The sequence below is a fragment of the Myotis davidii genome, unplaced genomic scaffold (assembly GCF_000327345.1).
Source record: "Myotis davidii unplaced genomic scaffold, ASM32734v1 scaffold317, whole genome shotgun sequence".
Classification (NCBI taxonomy): Eukaryota; Metazoa; Chordata; class Mammalia; order Chiroptera; family Vespertilionidae; genus Myotis; species Myotis davidii.
In genome coordinates, this window is record NW_006288994.1 from 2526891 (window position 1) to 2552561 (window position 25671).

At 41.5% G+C, this 25671-nt stretch overlaps 1 long non-coding RNA gene across 4 annotated transcripts in view; it reads left to right on the forward strand.

Moving 5' to 3' along the window:
- LOC102759098 overlaps window positions 1-21692 on the forward strand; it is a 111209-nt gene extending 89517 nt beyond the window's left edge. For 2 of the 4 annotated variants that reach the window (XR_001513428.1, XR_001513427.1), the window contains 4 exons: window positions 3941-4094; window positions 5931-6065; window positions 8348-8418; window positions 12715-12963. This is a non-coding gene — a long non-coding RNA (uncharacterized LOC102759098). Of the gene's footprint in view, window positions 1-3913; window positions 4095-5930; window positions 6066-8347; window positions 8419-12714; window positions 12964-21604 lie in introns of those variants that run through there. The other 2 variants (XR_001513430.1, XR_001513429.1) reach the window with 2 other exon arrangements.
- The last annotated feature ends 3979 nt before the right edge of the window (window positions 21693-25671 follow it).

The following is a 25671-nucleotide window of genomic DNA, read 5'->3' on the forward strand; positions in this document are numbered from 1 at the left end:
TTGTCCTTCCTGTACTCACACTTTGACCAATATGTCTTAAAAAGGAGCCAGTACTCATTGGCCAAATTCTCTGCAGTTAATTCTGTGTGTTATCTAGAATGTTCCCTGATTAGGTATTGATCCATGGGGACAGAGGCTATGCTTTGTGTTCTCTTATATCCCCAACACCCAGGAACCGCTACTGTCAGCGTCTGTTGTAAATAAATGACCAGTGGCTGTTCTTTCATTTTTGCTACACATCCATTGATCAGGAAGTTTCATGCCAAAGTGCTTTCTCCACCCACACACAAACCTGAAGATTGAGGTGTCAGTGTCCTGGGAGAGAACTCAATAGACTTCAAAAGGTTTCTGTTTGCACAAAGCTATTTACCAGGATTACTGAGCAAACAGGAGAAATGGAACAAAACGATAAACACAATCTGTGCTGCTTTCCTGTGGGATTTTCTTTCAGGGTATGTCCAGTAACTGGCGAAATTGACTTCTTGGAGGAAAGAGGAGAGGAAGGGAAATAGACACGTTATCATGCACCTCTGTCTCCTGTGGGTTTTGTGGCTCTAGCTGACCATGACTCTGTCCAGCCTTTGCTAATCACTTCTTTTTTGGACTGACCTACAGTTGGGTACATAGACCCATGGCATTCCCTGGAAACACGGTGAGGTTGAGGCCGGGGAGTATGGTTTGGAGTGGAGTGACCTGGCCTTTCTCAGAAATGAGAGTTTGTTAAGTAACCGAATCCAGATGGCAGCACAGCCAGGGGGCAGGGAGCACTGTTTGGGCTCAGCTTATCAGCGTTGGCACCTTAATTGACGGGAACAGAAAGGGACACAAATATTTGGGTAGCTGCTGGGTTTCTCACAGCTAGGAGGACCACAGCTTCCAAAACAATCTAGCAGCTCCTTTAGTTTGAGGTGAACATTGTTGTCCCCATGAACAGATGAGGAAACTGAGTCTCAGGTTCCCTGGCCAAACAGTGGCAGAGCCTGGATCCAGATTCTGAGCTTTTGATGCCACATCCTGAGTTCTTTACCTACAGGAATTCTAGGGAGCCTCCACTTCTCCCAGCCCCCACCTCAGGGATTGGGTATATTTGGCTCATTGTCATTACCTAATTACTCGTGTGCTCTGAAGCTTGCCTTCATCTCTGGGCAGCTCTGGGATACAGACTCATTCAGTAGTGACAATAGATGTTGTTTTTTTCTGGGGTTTGAGAAGCACAGCTTAGTGAGAAGATGACCAGGGGGCTTTAGAACCCCCGGAATCATAACAACTTATGAACATAGAGCACTTCCTGAAGTTCCTCACACAGGAACTCACTCTTCCTTGCAATAACCTTGTGAAGGACGCATCATTGTTATATCCATTTTACAGGTGGAGAGACTGAGGCTTGGAGAGATTGACGTGTTCCAGATTGCACAGCTGGAAAGAATTAGAGCTGGGAATTGACTTGAGGCAGCTAGCGTGCTTAATCCTGACTCTGCAAATACTTGACAGACTAGGACAATGCCCGCAGTTCTCAAAGTGGTCCTCTGACCAGCCACATTGGCGTCAACCAGCAGCTTGTCACCCCAGACCTACTGAGGTGGAAACTCTGGAGGTAGGCATAGCTATCTGGGCTGTAGCAGCCTTCCCGTGTAACCTGTACTGATATATTTGAGTCTGCTATACTGCTGTGTTCTGGGGAAGAAGGACTTACACAGAACGCTGTGGGCACCGGGTGAGCTTTGTCTTGGGAAGATGTTTTTCCGAGAGGTACTGTTGTTTTAGGTTGTGGACCACACCCGAGGGAGTAGAGTAGAAGCAGAACCTCTCCAGAGAGAGGATTTGACAAGAGAAGGTGGGAAGAGGTGACATGCCAGCGCCCTTCCAAGAATATGCTGTGTTTGTAGAACAGGTATTGTTTATCCACTAAAGCTCACTGAGGTTAGGTGACGTGGCCGAGGTTATGCAAATAGCGACAAACAATGAACTCAAACCCAGACCTCTTTCTACAGAATGTCACCCCGCATTGCCTCCTAGATGAGTCCTAAACATTACAGAGACTCCCTCTGACTCATGAGAAATTCTCCCCAGTCACCATCTTCCCCTGAAAAGACAACCTGGAATGAGGGGAAGAATTAAAACAATAGTAGGATGATGGTCCCAGGAGCAGGTAAAGGTTAGGGGAGGGGTTCAGAGAAGGGCAGAAAGGAGACTGGGATGACTTCATGGTACCATTCCACAGATGACTGTCTCCTCATGTTAACCACTATAGGCCGATGCCTCTCCAAAGAGGACAAAAGGCACGGTGAGGGGAGAAAGAGGCCTGTCTCTGACATCTTTTTTGGAAGTTGAAATTCTAGGAGTGTGTTCATGTTAACATGGCTCTTAGGAAAGAGTTTGGGGCAAAGGCTGTCAACAAGGACTTTTAACGGGGTTGGAGCTGTTTTAGAATCAACTGTGGAGTAAGGGCCATGATGAGGTCTGGAGAAAAACACCCTGAGGGTTGATCTTATCAACACTCCCCCATGTTTCTGCTGTCAGCAGAAAATGAACATGCCCATCTAGAGATGCCTAGAAGGAACCAGAAATCACCCGGGTGACACATGCAGAAAGAGGGGCATGTGCCAAAGCTAGGAAGGGGCTTCCCCTCTCAGAAGAGCGTGAAGATTTCAGTGAATGCATTCATGTTAGCACGGTATTTTGATTTTTCACACCTTCCTCTTAATACATACTTGTATCTCCTCGAGTTTCTGCCCAGGTATCCATCCCTGCAAAAACAAAGCTCCCTAAGAGCCAGAGCAAAGCTTCAATGTTTTATATTTCCATAATCTAATAAACCAACCTCCCCACCTAAACTTGACCCCACTTTTTTCTCCTTCTCTAGTATCCTATATTTTCAGCATTTTTCTTGCACAACTGATAATCTTATCTAACTATCTATCTATCTATCGATCTATCTACACACACATAGGCCTGACCATGCCCATTCTCAGCAATACTGGAAATCAAAACAGTGTGCTTCCTTTAATCCTCTCCCTGGGCAATTCCTATGACTGTTCACTCCCCACTATTAGCATGCCAACAAAATAATAGGGATCTTCAGAAAACGTTAAAGAGAAATGGTTTAAATGCAGCAAAACCTTGGAAGTATTCGTTGACAAGCATTTAATGAGATAATTATAAACCTTTTCCACTTCAGTCATAGCTCAAAAAGTCTAAACCTTTCTAGGTATCACATTATTAATCTGGTTTAAATGAAAGACTGAAAAATATTTCTCTGAATAAATTATAATCCTGAACCCTTCATGTCAGTCTTGTTGACTCCCATTGGTGGGCCAAAATGGGGAATTTTATGCTCAATTCTGGGGTCTCCCTAGGAAGAAGATAGACTGACAGAGTGGTCGTCTAATCTGTGTTGAATCTGATGTCTGTCACTTAATAGCTGTGACACACTGGGAAAATACTCATTATCTCTAACCCTCCATTTTCTCACCTGAAAAATGGGACAGTGGTGGAGGGTAGTTTTGGCACAGTGTCTGCAACAAAGTAAGGATGCAGTACATGCCACCTCTAATTGCTTTGGTCAACATGTTAGTCTCCAGGCTGCCCTTGAAATGAGCACCTTTTACAAAGATAGCTGTAGTTGTCATCTTTAAGAAGTGGATGATGCCATGTGGGAGACACAATGTCAGTCTGTCCAACCAACAACAGTCAGCCAGGAGTGGTGAGGCACTGTTTGTATTCTTGGCATCGTGCTGGGCACCAGCATTATATTCTGAACCTGATGGGGCTTTTCTGGTTGCTAAAAATAACTCTATCCTGTCAATTAAGGGTGGTTAAGAAATACCCAAGGAACTGATGTCTATTTGTTTTGCAGTAATGAGGTTCTTTGTGTTGGATTGTCTGATCTTGTCACTTAAAATGGTCACCTCAGGTTGCCTGAATTGATCCTCTCCTGCAGTTGGCGGAGAACCATAGATATACTAGTAGATAACATGGCAGCATAGAGGACATGGAAGACTAGGAGCTGGGCAGTGTTGGTCTTTACCATGCCTATCCGCACATCATCACCGCAGGCAAGTCACCTCACCATTCTGGGACTCCTGATCCCTAAAGTAAGCATGTAAATAGCCACCCATGTCGTTTCGTTGGTTATTTCAGAGTAAAAGATGAAATTATTTTATTGTGGTCTTTATTGAGAGTTCTTTCAGATGCTAGAACTTTCCTGGGTCAAGAAATAAGAGAATGATTTTTCTTTCCTGATCAGTTCTTTCCAATTCCCTGAATAAAAATCAAACTAAATGGCCGAAACCGGTTTGGCTCAGTGGATAGAGCGTCAGCCTGCAGACTGAAGGGTCCCAGGTTCGATTCTGGTCAGGGGCATGTACCTGGGTTGCAGGCGCATCCCCAGTGGGAGGTGTGCAGGAGGCAGCTGGTCGATGTTTCTCTCTCATCGATGTTTCCAACTCTCTATCTCTCTCTCTTCTTCTCTGTAAAAAATTAATAAAATATATTTTAAAAAATCAAACTAAATGTAAGAGGAGATCTTAAAAATGGCTCTTACTTGATCACCTGGAAGTCTGAATGGACTAGTGTGGAAGTTCAGGTCCTTGGAGAAACACACACTAAGACAGGATTAGATTCCAAAGAAATTTCCTGGAGGGAATACCTATGAAGAAAGAGGGAGGAAGCAGGAGGAGGCAAGGAGAGCCTTCAGATAGGATGCAGGTCCCACACCTGTGAAAGGAAAGGAGGAAGGAGCAAAAGAGTCTCAGGTTGGAATGCACTTCTAAAATTTAGTATTTGGCTAGGTCGATGAGAGTTCTTTTTTTTTTTTAATGTATTTTATTGATTTTTCACAGAGAGGAAGAGAGAGGGATAGAGAGCTAGAACATCGATGAGAGAGAAACATCGATCAGCTGCCTCCTGCACATCTCCTACTGGGGATGTGCCTACAACCAAGGTACATGCCCTTGGCCGGAATCAAACCTGGGACCTTTCAGTCCGCAGGCTGACGCTCTATCACTGAGCCAAACCGGTCAGGGCTCGATGAGAGTTCTTGAGCCAAAATTGCCACCTGGCCATGATGGCTCAGTGGTTGAGTATTGACCTATGAACCAGGAGGTCACTGTTCAATTCCTGGACAGAGCACATGCCTGGGTTTCAGGCTCGATCCCTCGTGGGAGTGTGCAGGAGGCAGCCTCTCATCATTGATGTTCCTATCTCTTTCTCCCTCTCTGAAATCAATAAAAAAATATTTTTTTAAAATTGCCCACAAGAGCAGTTCCGTGTCTCACAGACGTGGCCCTGGACTAGCTCCCTTCCCGTGCTTAGTCACTGACAGGGAGCAGCCTGAGGGAGGTGTGGCCTTGGTTTGGACACAGTAGTGTCTGGGACATCAGTCAGCTGGGCTACGCATCACAGGAGACCTGAGCAGTGTGTCTTCATGGCCGCCCACCGAACTGTCCGAGATTTCTTCTGTAAAACACAGATCTTAACGAGTTTGAAAAACAACCAGATCATTTGTAATAATATATTTTTTCTACCCTAAATCAATGTCTCATTCTCCCCTTTGACTTTCACTTCCCCCTCTGTTTCAACTAGACCAATCGAGTTGAGCCCCACCCAACTTCGTGGAGTTCCTCATGTGACAATTTTAACAAGTCGACATGTGAATCAGCCACATGAACTTTCTTTGTTTTACCTTCTCAATGAGTTACAATATACTCTCTTGGGTTTCAGATATTGTCCAGCTATAGTCTCTGCCGGTGTATTTTAGAATTTCTTTGTGTACACTATATTATTTTCCTAAAATTTAAAAAATGATGATTAAGGAAACATATCAAGATATAAGTTTTTAGAACTGGTCTAATCAGTTACCTTTAAGGGTTTATAATTCACAAAGTATTAGGTTCATGTCCCTTGGACTGCTTTATTCTGCTTGGCAACAGGGACTCGCAGCAGTTTTCCAGCTCTCCATCTTCACCCCACATCACCCCCGTCTTTCTTGTGACAAGCTTGTACTATATACAGCATGGATACACTGAACAAAGAGGATTCACATCCTGGGTGGGACAGATGGGATGGTGAGAGATTTTATGCTTCTCAGAGGGCATGCAATTGAAAACTTATGAATTGTTTACTTCTGGAATTTTCCATTGAATATTTTAGGATCATAGTAGATAGACTGCAGGTAACTAAAACCACAGAAAGCAAAACCAGGATGAGGGGGACTGCTGTAATAGAGGCTGAAATAGTGGAGAAAGACTTCTCAGAGGCCATTGGACTTCAACTTTAAACCTATTCAAAGGGTTTTGAATGTTGGTTTGGAGGATCAGCACAGACTATTAGGGGGACAGCATTATATAGAGTAGCCCAGTGCGCGAATTGGTGCACCAGTGGGGTCCCTTGGCCTTGCCTGTGGGATAGGGCTGAAACTGGCTCTTCGATATCCCCCGAGGGGTCCTGGATTGTGAGAGGGCACAGGCCAGGCTGAGGGACCCCACCAGTGCATGATCAGGGCCAGGGAGGGACACAGGAGGTTGGCCAGCCAGGGAGGGACTGCAGGAGGGCTTTGGGGCGTGTCCGGCCTATCTCACTCAGTCCCAGTCGGCCGGACCCCAGCAGCAAGCTCACCTACCAGTCGGAACATCTGCCCTCTGGTGGTCAGTGCACATCATAGTGAGCAGTTGAGTGGCCTTAGCATATCATTAGCATATTACACTTTGATTGGTTGAATAGATAACCAGACACTTAGCATATTAGGCTTTTATTATGTAGGATAGTGTTCCTCTTGGAGTCTGTCTGGTCAGTGGGGATCCTGACCATACTTACTAGCTGTGTGATAGTTAAGTAGAACAACTCACTGCTGTACTTCACTCTCTTCACGTGGAAAAGGTAACTCGCTCATAGGGCTGTTGTAAACAGTCAGTCAATTTGTTAGGCTCTAGGCTAACTGGGCAGGACACTTGAAGATCCACATAGCAGAAATAATGTCTCTATTGCAGCTCCTGAACTCTGCCATTGCAGTGTGTTATGCCTTGTCCCCCACAAAGTCCATATGTTGAAACACTCCCCCCCCCCAATACGATGGTGGGGCCTTTAGGAGGTGATTTGGTTTAGGTGAGGCCATAAGGGTGGTGCCTCTAAAAAGATTAAGAGACTAGATCTCTCTCTCTGCTCTTCACCATGTGAGGACACAGCAAGAAGATAGCCATCTATGCACCAGCAAAAGGAATCTTACCAGACACTGGGTCTGCCAGCACCTAGGTCTTGGACTTCCCACACTCCACAACTGTGAGATATACATTTCTGTTGTTTAAGTCACCAGGTCTGTGGTGTTGCGTTATAGCAGGCTGAACAAACACAGACATACTGGAAAGCATTGGGGACAGTAGGTAAATGAATGGTGGTGGCTGTATGTCAGCAAAATTTTATTTGTGGACAATGAAATCTGATTTCATATCATTTTTACACATCACAAAACATTGTGATAGGTTTGATCCGCCCCCCGCCCCCGCAATGATTCAAAAATGTAAACCATTCTTAGCTCTCCGACCATACAAAAACAATTGGCGTGCTGGATTTGGTCCAGGAGCTATAGTTGCTGACCCAAGATAGAGCATCAAGTAACTTGTTCCAAAAGCTAGTCCCATTTATCAGATAGGAAAGTGGAATCTAGAGAATTCATGCAAGATTCTGGACAAGAATTTCTGCTACATGCATCTTCCAGCGTCTTGCCCGGTCAAAAGGGAAGAATTGCAACAATTCCAGGTACGGAATCTGAACTTCTTCCTCACCATGGATTGCTCTCTGCTGATCAGCTGTTTTTACATATTATTTTTAGAACTTTCAAAATGGCAGCCACAGAAAGCCAATACCCAAAACAGAAGCCAAAGAGAACTAATATGAAATCAACTTCTCCAGTGAACACTAGTTATTTACTTTGGATTCGGCCACTAAGCCTAGGATAGAAATGAATGAAAATATACCCAAAGGCATATATATGAGCATGAGGAGTTAGACTCTCTGTCCCCCCACCAAAAAAACCCCAAAAAACTGGGTTGGACTTTTTACTTTAAAATACACTCTTGAATTTAATGATCTGTGACTTGCTCCTTTCCCCTCAGCTCAGCAAGCTTCCGCACTCCCCTTCTCCTCCTCACTTTTGGGGAAATAATGGATGTCTCAAATAAAAACAGGTGTACATCACTGTATGAATAAAATGAATAAATATGATGTGCCTGGAAATAGTCCTTAATTGGAAGCTATGTTTTTCCCTTAGCCTGAGGGAAGGCATAGCTTACATTTGTGTGTTGCCTTGGTTTTTTGAAGGATTTCATGTACAGTTAGCTTTTTTTTTTTGCAGATTTTTTTAATTGTGAAAAAAGGTGTTTGCATGCTCTACGAATTTATCATTTCTCCCTCTTCCACCCCAGGGTAAGTTGTATGGTCAATGAATCACAATGAACTGTCCCTTAGCTGGTTGCCCTGCCCCCTCCTAGTCTCTTATCCACGTCACAGGGACTCTGCATCCACGTCAACCGACAGTTTACAGAAGAGCCGATGCTGGCTCATGCCTCCGTGCCTTTGCTCACACAGTTCCTTTGGAATTGAATGGTTTCCACCCTTAAAGCAGGCTATCTTGGGTGCAGAGCAGAAAGAACAAAGGATGCAAATTTGAGGAAGTTCTAAAGTAACCAGGCTGCCAAACACCAGAGGGATGCCAAGCTATTCTGCGTGTGTATGTGGTCACCTTTTTGTAGAGAGGTCAAAGGCTTTTGCCAACATCATCTCTAAGCTTCAGTGCTTCCAAGTGACTTTTTATTTTTTAAAACATATTTTATTGACTTTTATTTAGAGAGAGAGGAAGGGAAGGGAGAGGGAGATAGAAACATTGATGAAAGAGAACATCCATTGATCAGCTGCCCCCTGCACATCCCTCACTGGGGATCAAGTTGCAACCCAGGCATGTGCCCTGACCAGGAATGGAACTGACGACCTCTTGATGCATAGGTCGATATTCAACCAATGAGTCACACCGGCCGGGTCCAGGTGACTTCTTAAAGGAAGGAATTAACAGACATATGGGCAGTAAAAGAAAACTCTACAGGAGAATGAAGATGAAGATAATCAAAGAATGACCTTTATTTGGACATTTTCTATGTGAGACTATGTTGGGCTGTGATGGGCCTGATTCCTGGACTGACTGGACTTGGATTAGATCCTGAGTCCTACTATCTGTCATTGTTCTTCTAAAATTGTAAAGGGATCCTTTTTTATTTCTAGTCAACAATCATGTTGGGGGCCCCACCGAAGCGTTAAGGATGTGCTAGGTGCTAAAGTAGGGGTTGTAGTTAGAGGCACAAAATAAAACTAAAATGGTCCTTCTTCTTGCAGTCCATGCAGTCTAATGGGAGTAGACACATATGTATAGACATTTTCAATGCAACACGTTAAAGGATCAGATAGCAGTGACACAGGATACCATGGAGCCTAAAGAGGAACATCTTAGCCTTCGATGGGAAGGGCCAGGGAGGGTTGTCTAGAAGATCCAACCCCTCAGTGTCTTATCTACTGTTGGTCCAGCTTCAAAATTTCAGCCTCTCAAAGCTGGCTATCCCTGTGATCACAGCATCCATCCAACGGAATTGTCGCCACTTCCTTAATTCTCTGATGGGATGTAACTTCACAAGACAGGGATGGTTTGGATTTTGCTCATAACATGCCCTCACCACGTGACAGTACCCGACACTTAATAGGTACCTTATAAATATGGGTTGTGTGCCAAGCAAGAAGGTATTTGCACATGAATTTTCACCCTTCCCTCCAAGTGCTGAGGGGAATTCTGTTGTACTATTTAATGACGTCATACTGCATTCCGAACTCTGAGCCAAGTCTCGAAGGAAACAGCAAAATAAGGAAAAACATGTTTTAGAATATTTGGACCCAGAGGAGCCTTGGATGCCGGTTGATTCTCCGCCACGGTTGTACAGATAGATGGTTGAAGTTCAGAGAAGTTGTGCTGTAATTGTTAGAACAGGTCACCCAGGTAATTAGTTTAGAGCAAGTCGAAAGACCAGGTGTCTCCATTTCCACCCTCAGTTCCTTCCTCTGAGTCCCACATGCTCCTCTGTCGGTTACAGATGTGTAGGGGGGAGAGGAAGGATTCCGAAAAGGACTCGTTGCTTCTGCTAGCACGCAGACCACTTCTGAATTCCTCAGGAGCCTCATCTTGCAAATAAGGCTTTGTGGAACAGAATATTTTATGTGATAGGATTATGTTCTACAAAAACCCCCCAAAAATGTAAAGGCTGCTTTCTTCGGCGATAAGTAATTGCTCCTGGCAGGAGAGCCTTCTGCTTTATAGAAAAGACCCCTTCTCCCGCTTTCATCTGATAGCTCAGTGAGGCCCCAGAGGGAAATGTTAGGAACAAATGCTTATTTGAGCTATAAAATTCCCTTGAAAAGTGAAGCTTGAAATCCTTTAGGGATCCCAGTGTTCTTTCAGGATTGATTTTGACACTGTAGAACTAACATCCTAACTAACTTCCAGGCCTAAATATATTGTGACTCGTGCTTGGAGAGTTTAAAGAATATTTTAAAATAAGTTTTCATATCAAGAGCAAAAAGACATAGTTTGTAGTCTGTGACTTTAGAATTACCCTTAAGTAGCATTTGCTACAGTGGTGCCAGGAAGAAGTGAGAACAAAGGATAAGTTGCAGGGGATGAGATTCCGTCCTAATAGAAAAATCTTGAACCAGGAGGTCACGATTTGATTCCTGGTCAGGGCACACGCCCAGGTAGCAGGCTTGATCTCCAGCGGGGGGTGTGCAGGAGGCAGCTGATCAGTGATTCTCTCATCATTGATGTTTCTATCTCGCTCTCTATCCCTCTCCCTTCCTCTCTGAAATCGATAAAAACACATTAAAATAGAATGAAATAATAAGTAAACTGAGGCACAAAAAACTATTGGAACTTACTGGAGGTGATATTCTAGGAAGTGGTGGAGTTCATGTTCAAGCATAGGCAGTTTGGTTCTAGTGCCCACTGTTTGTTTTTGTTGTTTTCCTTTAAGTTAAAAATTTAAATCTTAAAGTAACATAGTCCCTGTTGGAATACTTCCTGATCCCAAAATTGTACTTACATGAATTAACAGAGACACACACAAATATTTATGTACAAGAATGTCCTTCAAACCTTTCCCTCCAATAATAGGAATTGGAAATATTCCAAATGCTCAACAATTAAGGGTCTATTAAGTGCTTGATTTAAAAATGGAAAAAAGAAAGAAAAGCTCAAAGAAAAATATGAAGTCACTCATAATTCTTCTCCTTTGAAATAACCACAAAGAAATTGCTGAGCAAATGTTTCCAGCTTTCTCTCTGCATTTTATTTCAGATATGAAATTGGGATCATACTGCATATATTGCTTCATGATCTGACTTTTCTTTATAGATCATATTATAAATCATTTCCAAGCCATTAGTTATTAGTCTAATTACTCATTTAATGTCTTCCCAGTATTTCATCATTTATACAAATTGTGATTTATTTAACAAAACTTCTATTGTTAGATCTGAGCTCTTTTATAGATTTTTAAAAAATGTATTTTTTATTTCAGAGAGGAAGGAAGAGGGAGAGAGAGCTAGAACATCAATGATGAGAGAGAATCATCAATCAGCTGCCTCCTGCATGCCCCCTACTGGGGACCAAGCCCGAAACCTGGGCATGTGCCCTGACAGGGAATGGAACCAGCAACTTTTCCATCACAGTACACTGTTCAGGGCTAGACTCTACTTTCAAGAGGCTTAAAGTTTCATTTTAGAATCATTGCCTACATGTATGAAACACTATTGGGAGGAGATGTGTTGTAATTCCGCCGTGGCATACTCTTCTACTTTTAGTTGTCCAGTGAACATCTGCTTATTGTGTAATATTCAAATGCATCCTCCTGGGAAAATACTTCTCCATCTCTCCTTGCCTCGTGTAAGTATCTCAATCTTGATTCTTAGGGTTTCATATTCAAACGTCCACTAAAACATGTAGCATTATATTAGCATGATCTCAGGAGTGTGAGCTTCTCCATGGTTGAGAAATGCCCTGCCAATTTCTCTGTCTCTGTCCACCTGGAATAATGGCCAGCAAAAAAATGCATTTTTATTTTTCTTCAAAGAGGCTTGTTGTTGCCCTTCACCACAACTCTTCTTTAAAAAACCTCCAAACCCCAAAATGTGGCACTGCAATTTACTACTGCTAAACAAATGTGTAAATGTAATGACTGTGGTTACCCAGTTGTGCCTGTGGAAGGCTTCCTTTCTTTAAAAAAAAAAAAAAACCCAGCACAAAAAGCAGGTAAACACTTTGATTTGTCATGTTTCTAAAGCACTATGTGTCACCACTTCTTCGTGCCATGTTTGGTCTTCTGGGTCACAGTGCCTCCTAATGTCTTCTTTACCAGGATTTCTTCTTCTGTCTCCTGGAGCCACTCTAAAGTGGAATACAGTGTTCTCTTCAACACCTTCTTCAGGTGGGATAGGCAAATCTTGTTGCTTTGCAGGAAGAGTGATGTTTAATTTGTTTTCTTATGATTCAGAGACTATGATTCATTACCCAGGTCTGTCTCTTCTCCTCTCCTTTTTCCCTATTCCTGTCTCCCTTGCTCCATCTCTGGGATGACATGCTTCTCATACCCCACATCCCCCTTTATGAGTTCTTTCCATTCTCTTATGGAGATACTGCATTCAACTATGTATTCATGGTTCAAATGTACTTTGACCCTTGAGTCTCTCCATGGTGCCAACCTTAATCTCCAGGACTTTCCAGTGAATGGACAATTAAGTCTCAATGTGTTATAGTGAAACTTCCAGTAAAGAAAATCTGGTCCATTTGTGGGTTAGGTGTCTATCCCTGGTCCAATAAGCTGATACCAACTTGGAGAGGGTCATGTGGAATATGACACCTGGATCTCAAAAAAGGAGACTGGAAGTGAGTAATGAATTGGCTGTTAGGACATATGCAGCAATTTATAACTCCTTCTTCCTGCTCTTCTAATCCTACCTAATAAATATTTCTCATATATATATTCCCCTCCCACAGTTTTGGCCCTCATATATTCTTGCTTAGATCACTGTGATAGTCTCCTACTTGATCTACATGCTTCTGCTCTCCTCCCCCATGCTAATATACATTCTACATTGCTGCCTTTGGGAAACATATAGTCTTCATACTATTTTCCTAATTCAGAATCCTTAATTGCCTCCTACTTCTTATGAAATACAATATAAATAGTTGTAAAACCAAATCCCTTTCTACCTGCTCCATCCCCCTGCTCACTAGTCCTCTACTTGGACTAGGATAGTTGGTCTACTGTTTTGAGTGGTTTGCTGCTCACAAGCTCACAGTTCTCAGCATTCCTCTTCTCTGGGAGCTTCTGTAGCTCTTTGTATCACAGTACATATAAGAATGGCTAGAACACAGATGGGGCTCAACAAATGGTTGTTGAATGAATGAGATATGAAGAGATATGAGTAGACTATAAGAAGCAGGGCTCTGGTCATGACATTATTAGTCACCCATCTTAATAAGTTTTCCTAAACTTTACTTCTTGACTCCTTAGGCGTCCAAAAAAAAATTGTAGAAATTACAATGAAAAAAAAAATCTGTTTAGTCTTCTAATTAATGTATAGAGTGACTCAGCAAAATGTCAAGTTTTTCTAACTTTGCTGGAATGAAATAAATTTAGTATAGTAACACAACCTCATGCTAATTACAAACCCTAATTGGCATCTTTAATGAACAAAACTATGAAACATTAAAATTGCTTTAAAATAGTATTTTTAAAATGCATACACAACCATTTTCAAACTTTAAACCTATTGGGATAAAAATAATTTGCATAAAAACTGGAAACTGCCTTTAAAAATCTGGGACTTAGTTTTAATATCTATAAAATGAAGATTGATTGACCTCCTAGATATCTTCTAGTGCAGATATTATATTTTAAAAATAAACCAAAATTACCTTGGTTCTTATCTTTATCCATTGCTGTGCCACAACAGGGACAGGTGTCCTATCTCTGTCCATTCCCAATTTCTGAATAGGGATTGGCCTATAATAGGAGCTTAAAAAAAAATACATGTTGACTAGATATAGCTGATCAAGCTCTGAGCAGTTTCTGTAAAGGAAGAAAAATAATTGCATCCCAGGATATAGGCAAACCATTTTGGGAATAATGCTAAGTTAAACCTTACTGACATTTACAAAAATACTTTTAGAGGCCACTTGGAAACATATAATTGGCAAGTAGAACTGGATTGCTGGTGGGAAGGGAATTAGGTAGGAATACAGCAAACCAAGCTTTCCGTTGGGAATGGCTATGGAGAGCAGATGGTGAGAAGAAATTGGTAAAAAGTTTTAAAAAGAAGAAACAGAGACAGTGACTGCCCACTGAATTTAACTCTGCAGCATTGCTACACATGAGTCTCTTTCTTTGATGCATGAATGAAGAAATAAAAGGAAGACGAGCCATGATATCTGAAGCAAAGACTCAAAAGATAGAATTTGTAATGTCATGATGATGATAATGATGATATTTGTCAACATTTTATGATCTTTTACTATGTATGACACCTTGTATAATGGATATAAGGAAAGAAGATAATAGATTAAAGGGGAATTTAATGAGATTATCAACTAAAGGGTCTTAATGTAGTTGGAGTCAATGGATATTAAGTCCTCTTTTCTCCCCTTAGGGTCAAACAGACCTATATTTGAATATAAGCACACAATTACTAAACATGTGACCCTCAACAAGTTACTTATTCTCTCTGAGCTCAGATTTATTATCTGTGAAATGGGAAAATTACTACTTAGTTCATGAGGACAATTGTGCTAATTAAATGAAATATTATATGAAGAAGTAATTTGTTTACTTCCATGCAAATATGACATTTCAGATATTAACTCTTCATATTATTAAGCAGTTAGATAAGATGCATGTGCACAGCCATGAATAATTAGCAGTAGGTAATTACGTAGGAGGAGTGGCAACAAGCGTCATGGGACAATAGCTGAGTGAGATGAGGCAAGAGAAGTAATGGGGGCCAGATTACATTGGATCTTGTAAACCTCCGTCTACAAAAACTCTGACTTTTATTTGAGTGAATAGGGACCCAGTCCAATAGGGGGGTGTCATAAAATAATATATATCTTAAGAGAATCACTTTGGCTGCAGTGCTTAGAGAGACTATAGGAAGTTAAGGAAGGAGGGGGAAAGTCAGGCTATTGCAGTGAATCAGGTGAAAAGTAACAATGGCTTGAACCAGAGTGGTAGCGGTAGGGTTGGTGAGGAGTCATTAGAGTCAGATATCTTCTGAAGATAGAGCCAAGAGTATTTCCTGACAAGTTGAGTGTGGAATATGAGAGAGAGAGACAGCATCGATGACACCTTTTCCAAGATTTTAGCCCAAGCAACCAGAAGGATGAGCTGCCATCTGTTGAGATGGGAAAGCTGCAGCTAGCCCAAGTTTGAGGAGGAAAGATTAGGAATTGAATTAGGATATGTTGAGTTTGAGAGGTTGGTTAGGTATCCAGGGACATATATCAAGTAGAGCATTGAAAAAACTAGTCTCAAATTGTGGAGATGCATCTGGCCTGAAGACATACATTTGGGCTTCGTTGGCATGTAGATAGATGGTATTTAAAGAGATTTATGTATATCTTCATGTAGATAGGTGGTATTTAAAGAGATTCCGTGTGTCTGACAGCTGCTCTTTCCCCAAGATTGGTTTCACCTTGTTTTAGCTTAGGTCCAAGAAGTGAGAGTTCTCCTTTCTTTCATCCCTTCCATCTCTCTGCCCTTCCCCAATGACTCTGCGCTTCTCCAGAGGATAGTTCGATCCATCCACATCTCAGGTCCCTTGTGCTTTGTGTTTATTCCTTTGCCTCTACTCAGCTTCCCCTGTGAAATGACTGCCATACTTGTTTGGGATTATGGTTCAAGCCACAGGGGTGGGAATAGGGGGAGAGGGGGGAGTAAAGCTGAGTGATGCAGGAAGTGACCTCATGACCTAAGATTTGGGAGTCCGGTACACCAAGCACTGAAAATTTCAAAGCAGAGGATTTTTTCTTCTGTGTCCAAGAGTTAGGTGTTAATCAGCATCCTCATCACAAGTGCAAGTTTATTTACTTTTTATATTCTAGGGAAAATTTTAGATAGGATACATGAGAATTGCCATTTGCCTTCAAGCAGTGTGTGCCGTAGTGGGGGAAGTTGGTGCTTACTCATGAGAAACCACAATGTATTCAGAAGAAAAGAATGAGACAATGGGTGGCAGGAGGGGTTACCGAGAAATAAATTATTCTTATTTGATCATCACATTCCAGATTAGATGTTATATCATCAGCAAAGTCCTCATTAATTCCCCATAAGAATGATCAAGGGAGCCATGGTGCTCCAGAAAAAGGAATACTATTTTTGTAAAAATCACATACCTCCTTTGTAAGAAAAATATAAAAAGATGAAAATAAACAAAGAAAAAGAAAACTTCATGACCAGAGATAACCATGAGACTGTCCTTTGGGTATTTTTTCTTTGTACATATTTGTCTAATAAAAAATGAGGTCATGCCCAGCTGGTATGGCTCAATTGATTGGATGTCATCCCATGTACCATGAGGTCACTGGTATGATTTCCGGTCAGGGCACATAACCCAGTTGTTGGCTTCATTCCTGGTAGCGGACGTGCAGGAGGTAGCGAATAAATGTTTCTCTCTCATCGATGTTTCTCTCTCTCCCTCCCTCTCCCTTTCTCTCTCTCTAAGAAAAAATCAATAAAAACATATATTTTTTAAAATGAAGTCATACTATACTCTTTGTAGCCTCTTTTCTCATGAGACAACAGAGCTGGAGAGTTTTCCATGTCTCTAATCATTTGACTACATCATTTGGCTACCTTCCAATTATGAATATTATGGCTTTATCATGATGGCAAGATTGTGGCTTGTGTCTTCAGCATCCAGAACAATGATGAGTGACGGGATATTCTCAAAGCCACAGAATATTAGAGTTTAAAGCTCCCTCAGGCATCATCTAGTTAACTTCCTATTTTGCAGATGAGAAAGTTGAAGCTCAACATGTTAAGTAGACTGATAGGTCAGATGGTCAGAAAGCTGCAGAACCAGAATTGAAACCCAGTGCCTGAACTCCAAGCCCAGGGTTCTTTCAGTATAACATCCGGATTCTGAGTCAACCCACCATCTGTGCAGTAAAAGGAGCGGGTACACTGTGCAGGAGGAGTTAGAGGAGAAGATAACACCAGAGGTGACTGTGGTTCTTTTGGAACTTTCAGTTTTACTTCAAACCCTGGGACCCCAGAGTCTCATAGAGAGGTAAAGTTGCAGTGTGAGGAATGGAGAAGGGGCAGATTGAGGAAAGGAACTCGGGATCTCAGGTTTGCAAAAGCTACAGTTGTACAATAGCTCAGCTCTAGCCAACGCCCTGAGGGGTGCAAAAAAAGACCTAGACGAGTCTCAATTCTAGTTTCACATTATTACTGAAGGGCCCCCATTGCTTAGCTCTGAGTCCTGGTAAGCCTATTCTATTCACGTTTCAACTTCGCTCATGGTCATGGGTGATTTTCAGTTTTGATTTTGACAACCCAGAATGTTCTTGGCTTCCTGGAATCACTCGCCACGCCTCCTTGCTGTGGAGAGAGGAGAAGGGTCATCTGGAAGCTGCCTAAAACCTTCCCATGGCCTCGGGGTAAAAAGTTCACGTCCCTCTGTGAGGCATGGGTGATTCTCCACAACCCGGGCTTTCCCCACCTGGCTTGTCTCCACCATTTTGTTTTCAGCAACATCAAACTTCCTGTAGGTCCCCTCACAAAGCCCTTCTAGTTTTTCATCCGTTTCCTGCTTTCTAGAATGCACTTCCTCGCCTTTTACCCTGGTTAGCCCCACTTAGCTAAATTTGGTGTCCTCCCCTCTCTATTTAAATAACTTGAAAATTCCATCGTCTGTGATGGTTATAGAAATATTCTTGGCAGTTTTCAGTCAAATGATAGAACTTGGTCTTAAATCTTATGCTCCCATTAGGATCAGTGTTGCTTCACCCAGTGGCAGGTTCTGAATCACTGGGCACCCGCTAACCAACGCAGCACTAATGAAGCAAGGAGCATCAGTTCCCCAAACTTAGGATCCAGAGAGAACCCCAGAGATGGTTTTTCCCAGCTGCAAGTGATCTGGATGGCATTGATGGCTTTCTCTAGTACTGCACTTAGGAGATTGCCTTAAATATTGGCCGTGACAAAATGGTGGGTAAGAAATTGCACGTTCATCGAAAGGCGGCAGCCTGGTAGAAGTGCATAAACATGGTACTCATCTCCAAATTAAATTACCATATGTACACGGTTGGGCTTGTCATTTATGTACTTGTGTATTTATATACCCATCATCCTTAATCACCTACAAGAATGAATGAGTACATTTAAGAACAAATGTTTGCAACATTAAGCTAACGGGTAATTGAAAATTTCCTCTTGGAGGAGAAAGCTGAAAGACAAGCAGACAAGACAAAAGCTTTTAAAGCAACAGCAAGTCTCGCTAACATCATATAGTTTGATTTTAGCTCAACCGAAAGGAAATTCCTGGTGAGATGGTCTCCACGTTATCCTCTTTAAAGCATGCCAGACCCAGCATGGGGAGACAGCTCAGCTTATCAGAGAGAGCACTGGGTTTTGCATCAGGAAACTTGAAGCTAGTTCCTTGCTTAGCCATTTCTGGGTGTGTGCTTATAAGAAATTCTTGTAACTTCTCCAAGTGTGCTTCCTCATGTTTCATCTGGCAACCTTGCCACTAGATTTGAAAAATCACAAAATGCACGATCTTACTGTGAGTTTCTAATTAAATCTTATTTACACCAAAGTTATTTTCCATACAAAAATCAGCGTCATAGAGCCCAGAAATAGTACTGCGCCCACTGTTGCTACTATTACAATGACTACTACTAATAGTAGTGGGTATTTATTGAGAGTTTATTACATGCCTGAATTGTTACAGCATTTTACATGAATTCATCGTGTTTGCCGCATAAAACCCTTATGAAGTAGCTAGTATTGTTTTTTTTCTTCTTTATAGACAAGGAATTGGAGACTCAGAGATGTTAACTTGCCTTAGATCATACAGCTAGTAATTGAAAGACTGGGATTTAAATTCAAGCTTGGACTCCATAATTTAAACATTTGCCATCATCTTCTATTCCCTGTCTAATAATAATAGTAAAATTAGCTTACAGTTGGACAGTGCTTTGTTCTTTCATGGAGATAATCTCTTTTTATCCTTATGGCTGGTCCTGTGAAATAGTGGTTCTTATTCCTGTTGCACAGATGTGAAACTTGGGTCAAAGAGATTAAGGGATTTGCCCAAAGTCACCCTGCTCTGGAATAGTAAAATCACATGGTTGTCCCACTTTGGTGGGGACTAATAATTTCTCCCTCCTGTTTCTGGCTCTTCTCTGCTTTTGTTGGCACCTCTCCAATGATTATTCCTTCTAAGAGGACCCCAATGGAGTCCTTGTATTTTCAGTTTGCTTGGAGCACTCTCTTTTCTATCATGCTCTGTGATACTCTATCTATGACGCATGAGACTAATTGTTTCTACAAGTTATCACAGGATTCTGTAGAGCTTAGAATGAACTACCATGGATTTCTAGCCCAGATGTTACTGGCATTTAAGGAAATCACTTGGGAGGACTACTCAAGGTGAATTCGACCTCTGATGCCAAGGTCATCTGCTCTCCTGTTGCTGAGCCCACCACTTATCCATACTTCCTCTGAAGGCAATACAAGGCCATCCTTAAACAGAGCATCCATTATGCCATTGCTGCCTGCAGATTTTAGACATGCGCCCCACTTTCTGTTGTCTGTGATTTTGAATGCTCCATAACGTGGTCTTGATTAAGCTGTCCAAACCCTGCAGCCTGTTGCCTGTCACTCATGTCACTTTTTTCTAGGCTGTCCTAGCACCATGTCCTTAGGGTGCTACTTCAACCAGAACGCTCCTTTCCTTACCCTTGGCTTAGTTAACATAGTTTCAGCCTAGACATGACCTTCCCCACAAAACCTTCCTTGACTCCCTACACCACACCTCTGCTCTCCTGTGCTCTCCCATCTCTTACAGTATCTTTTAAAAAGACTCTCTCCTCATCTTATCATTTATTACATTGTCTTGAGTCGGCCTGTTAAGTTGTCCATCTCCTGCAATGAGCTCTTTGAGAGTAATGCTTTGGGGTATGCTGTGCACATAATAGGTGCTCAATAAATAGCTGTTGATTAAATGCTTACTTTTATCTCTGAAGTCACCAAATCGTTTGAGGGGATGTCCTTATTGCTGTCCCTACCTTCTAGACTGTGAGTTTCCTGAGGGCAGACATTCTGCCTTATTCAACACTGTATCCTCAGTGGCTGGAGGAGACAATCAGTAAATGAGGAATTGACCAGAATTTCAGATCCTCTAACTCTGACTTCTGCCTGCCCAGCCTACCCCACCTCCTCTGAAATGCATTCCTCTACACAACTGCTCCCTTCCATTTTCTCTTTATTGCAATGCCTTCATCTATGGTCTGATCTGCAAATTTGAGCATTTGCTGATATTATTTGCTCTCACTTTTCCTGTGCTGTAGGTGTTCATATCCCTCTCCTGCTAATGCAAATGTAATGTGAGCATAAATGGGATTTTACTTTTTGTATCATTATAACTTCTGCCACCTTCTTTTTAATATTTTAAAAATTATATATTTATCCAGGAAAAATGTCTATATTTGATAAGCTCTTAAAAATGTGCTAATAAGCCCGGCCAGTGTGGTTTGGTCTTTGAGCGTTGACCTATGAACCAGGAAGTCACGATTCAATTTCTGGTCAGGACACATGCGCAGATGTGGGCTCGCTCCCCAGGGTGGGGCATACAGGAGGCAACCGGTCAATGATTCTATCTCATCATTGATGTTTCTATCTCTCTCTCCCTCTCCCTTCCTCTCTAAAACCAGTAAAATATATATATTTTTAAAATATGCTAATGGATAGGTGCTTTACATATAGGTCACATTGATCTTCACAGTAATCATAAGATGTAGGTAGGGGGAATGAGGACACATTTGTAATACCTTAACTAATAAAAAAAGAAAAAGAAAAGAAGTAGGCACCGGGGAAATCAAGGCTAAGTAAGGCTGCGTCTTGTCCAGATGGTGAGTGTTAGAGTAGCATTTAAACACCGAGACTGTGTTTTCAACCTTTCCTACCTCTGTATCATGAACAATTCAGAAAAGCAGAGAAGCAATAAAAATAATATAAAACCACCCATAATTCCAATTCACTACTAGCGGTCATCACTGCTAGCATTTTGGTATGTGGTTTTCCCATCAGTTAGCCACCTCCACCATGACTCCCAATGACCCCACCTCCAGCAAGTTACCCTTTGTGTCAACCCTCCCCTTGAGTGAGGGCTGGATTTAGTGACTCGGTTATAATGAATGGAATAAAGCAGAAATGACTGAATATAACTTCTGAGATTAGGCTATAAAAAGATTGTGGCTTCCATCTTCTCTCTCTCTCTCTCTCTCTCTCTGAAGCTGACTGCCATGTTGTGAACAGACCTATTGAGAAACCCACGTGGTAATGTAACTGAGGACTCTGGTCAACAGCCAGCGAAGACCTGAGACCTGGGAGAGTTTGGAAACAGCTCCTCCCCGGTTGAGCACAATGATGCCCATTCCCCGCTCCCCCTCAGTCGCCGCACTGATGTTGGTTTTGTGAGAAAGAGTGACCCAGAGACACCCAGCTAAGTGGTGCCTGGATTCCTGACTCAGCATCTGTGGATAATAAACATTTGTTGTTTTAAAGTGCTAACTGAGGGAGGCCGTGTAATTTGATACATAAAAATAGGTAGATAATAAACAATTCCATATACATTTACATAAACATGGTTAATCTGTTTTACTCTTTATCACAGATCAACATTTAATTTTTGTAGTGAAACAAACTGGTAAATCATGCTTGTATTTGACAGTCTTCTTTAAAGTACTTTTTTAAAAATTGTGAAATAATAGCCACATATTGAAAGGACACAAAGCTTAAATACACAGCGGAAGAATCATAGACAAAGTCCCTGATTCCAATTCCAGTATACTTTATTTTTAAATAAATCTGCAGCTTATATGTAAAATGAGTAACTATTTTATCTTCAAAGAGAAGATAAAAAAAAGAAAGCTGAATAGATGTACCATTTTAGGGTGGTTTAGAGTCTGAATCAGTATGAAATATGGCCATACGCTTTTCTTTAACCACTGAAAGAGGAAATTCTTAGTTAAAATTAGTCATGAGGAGGAAGTCTAGGAATTGTGCCATAATAGTGGAGCACGCATAATGTGAGGGACAGATCGGGGCCTCAGTACACAGTTGATAAATGAATAAGCAGACTTGGAATTAAAAACATGGATTTGTGCTCCCTCTCCACCTCTGGGAAGTATGTGATGTCATTGCTTAACATATGTGAGCTTTCATTTCCTCATCTCCCCCTCCCCCATGACTATAAAACTTTTTATGAAGACTCCAGAAATATTTTTTAATTTTTCAATTACGATTGACATACAATGCTATATTAGTTTCAGCTGTGCAAACCAGTGATTAGAAATTTATATAACTTATGAGGTGACCATCCTGATAATTGTAGTACCCACCTGACACCTTACACAGTTATTACAATATTTTTGCCTATATTCCCTATGCTGTACCTTACATCCCTGGGACTGGTTACTTTCCTCCTCCTTTTTAAAATGAGGACATGGTCATGAAGTTGTGAGGTTTAAAGAAAATGTCATTGTTTATAGGAGGCCATTGGTAGACCACTTTGCACATAGCAATCCCTCAGAACATCAATTACTGTTGAACAATAATTCTGATTTCAGGACACTGTCAAATAGTGATTTATCACTATGTAAACTTAAGTAAGCATATACCTTTTAAACATAATAACTATTTCATATTTATTTCATATTAATTGATAAATGTGCATAATAAAGTAATTTTTAAAAATATTCTTTAAAGCACAAAGAAGAAAGCATACTAGAAAATACATAACAAAAGCAAAAATTTTCTTAATTTCACTTGAACATAACCAAAGAAAAACCAACTGCAGTGAAACTGAAGAAGTTGCTGAAAATTAGATTATGTCCTCTTCTCCATTGCCAGTGATAGTATTTTTATCAAATATCTAAGTGAGATCAAGTAAAAATGTAATGAAATCACATACTTTGGAGTTATTTTTTTCTTTTTAACTCACATCTTTCAATTTTTAAGTCGTACTGATTACCCTTGCTCTATAAACATCAAGTGGTTCATACTCTGATACTTTCTCCTGTCTCCTTTCTTTTGCCTCCTAATCGTTGTTACTACTTTTATAATTTTAAACTTAAAATGATTGATAATGTGTTCTTTTCAGCAATCAAATGTTTGCGGTTGTGCTGTTATTTACACTTATTTAAATGGATTTAACCCTCATCTCTAGTTCTTTTAACCATAACTTCTTCACTCGAGAGGGTGTGTGTGTGTGTGCGCGCACACAATAAATTAATCTTGTCATTGGATTAGTCTCCTAGTATACTTTCCGAAAGGGCTCATATAGTACCAGGATTCTCTCATGTTTGAGAATGTCTTCAGTTTTAACATTCTTGAGTTACATTTTCCTTTATTTGAGCTTTGTGGGCATGACTATTTCTTTTGGAAAAATATCAGCGTGGAGAAATCTGGGGCCAGCGTGATCCCAGCTCACTCCCTTTTTTTGCCTGGATGAAGTCACTCTCTGTAGTTAAAGTGGAGCAGGATATGTTCGGTGCCCCCATGTAAATTATATTCTTCTAGTTTATTAATTTTTATGTCTTGCAGATTTACTATTTTTCTAAATATATACAAGCCCTGATTAATTACATCTCTGAAGCACTCTTCCATTTGTTGGGCACCCTCCTTAGGAAACAGAAGTGATCTTTCTGTAAGCTGACTTTGAAGTCCTTATGTCATCATCTCTAATTGGTTTGTTCCGTTGATCTTTTCCTTTGCATTTACTGTGACGTCTAAAGCCCTTTCCTTTTATCATTGTTGGAATTTTTAGCCCTGCCTAGTCTGTTCGTCCCTGGTTTACATTTATTTCTTTGAATCTGTGAGGATGTTGCTCTGCCCCTCAATTGTTTCCTTAACCTGGCAATCTTCCTTTTGATCCCAGCCTATTGCTTCATCATCTTGTTTTTGGGTCTTGTATAAATGACTCCATACTGAGCTTTTTATTGCTCTTTTGCAGATTGTATGTCCTCTCCCTTTTGTGTTCTAGAAGGTTTGCATAGTTGAAATGCCATTGCCCCACTTTTTTCTCATGTTAGTATGGAGAGCCCTGCCCAGACCTCTTAGTTCTGGTTCAATGTGGGAAAGACATTAGTTTCTTTTTTGGCTTTGTCTTTGATGAGGTGGACTTATCTTGTTGCTCCTAGTTCAATTGATCAGGGCAGATGGATCTTTGTGAACACTCTTCTGGATCCTAAGGATCCAGGGCGTGCGTGGGAGAAGAGCTCAGCTCTAGTTGCTAGTTGACCCCACATGGGCTTTCTTCTAAGATCCCACAAAGTATCCTGTAGAGCCCACCCCGCAGCCATTCATTCCACTATCTCAGCTCGAAACAATGCAAAAGATTGGTCCCCGGTGACCTTTGACCTTTCTGCCGGAGTCCTCTGTGCCTCACCCGTATTCTATGTTCTTTGCAACTGCCATGACACTCCTTTAAAATCATTTGCCATTTTGTGTTATTCCCTTGCTCAAAATCCTCCGAAGATTCCCATCTCACTTACTCAAGGCCACGGTCAGCCAGGGCTTCCTGGTCCCTCTGTGTGATGGTCCCTTGGCTCGCCCATCTGCAGCCACACTGGCTTCCTTGCTGAGCCCCAAATGCGCCACACCCACATCTTCCTCAGGGCTTTCCATGGGCTCTGGGCTGCCCGGTAAAGTATTCTTCTGCTCCCACACTCTGCTGAGTGTCTGGGACCTTGCCAGCTTTTCAGGTCCAATTTGGAAAAAAAAAACACAAGTCCCCTCTTTTAGGAGCTCTCACCTGGGGGTCCTGCCAGTCCCAACCTGCCATCCTCATCTGAAACTTAAGTGACAAGGCATGAGGCCCCCTTTTAATGAGTCCCTTCCCTCCTTTTCCCCTCCCATGAAATCTTTACTTGATTTCAGGAGACAGGAAGCAGTCTGTTTTGGATCTATTATGTAGTTTCTATGTCTGGGACCAATATTTACACTTTGGGAGATTAAAAAACAAACCTTTTCTCTTCTGTTAATATGTCTCTTCCCTGAATCATCTGATGCTCTGCGTCTAACCACCAAATGGGAGAAGGTCAGGGAAAGACTAGAAATATCAGGAAATACTGGGAGGCCTCTCTAATTAATACATAAGAATATCACCTCCCAAGTGAACATCCAGTGTATACCAGAGACGCAGTATATTAACTGTAATTTCTCAACACCCTGCAAAATCAGTACTACTACATATTCCCATTTCTCCGATGGGAAACCTGAGGCCCAGCGAAACCTGAGAAAACCTTGATGGTGTCTTACCATCAGGTATGTGAGCAGGTTTTATTTAACACTTGAGTAG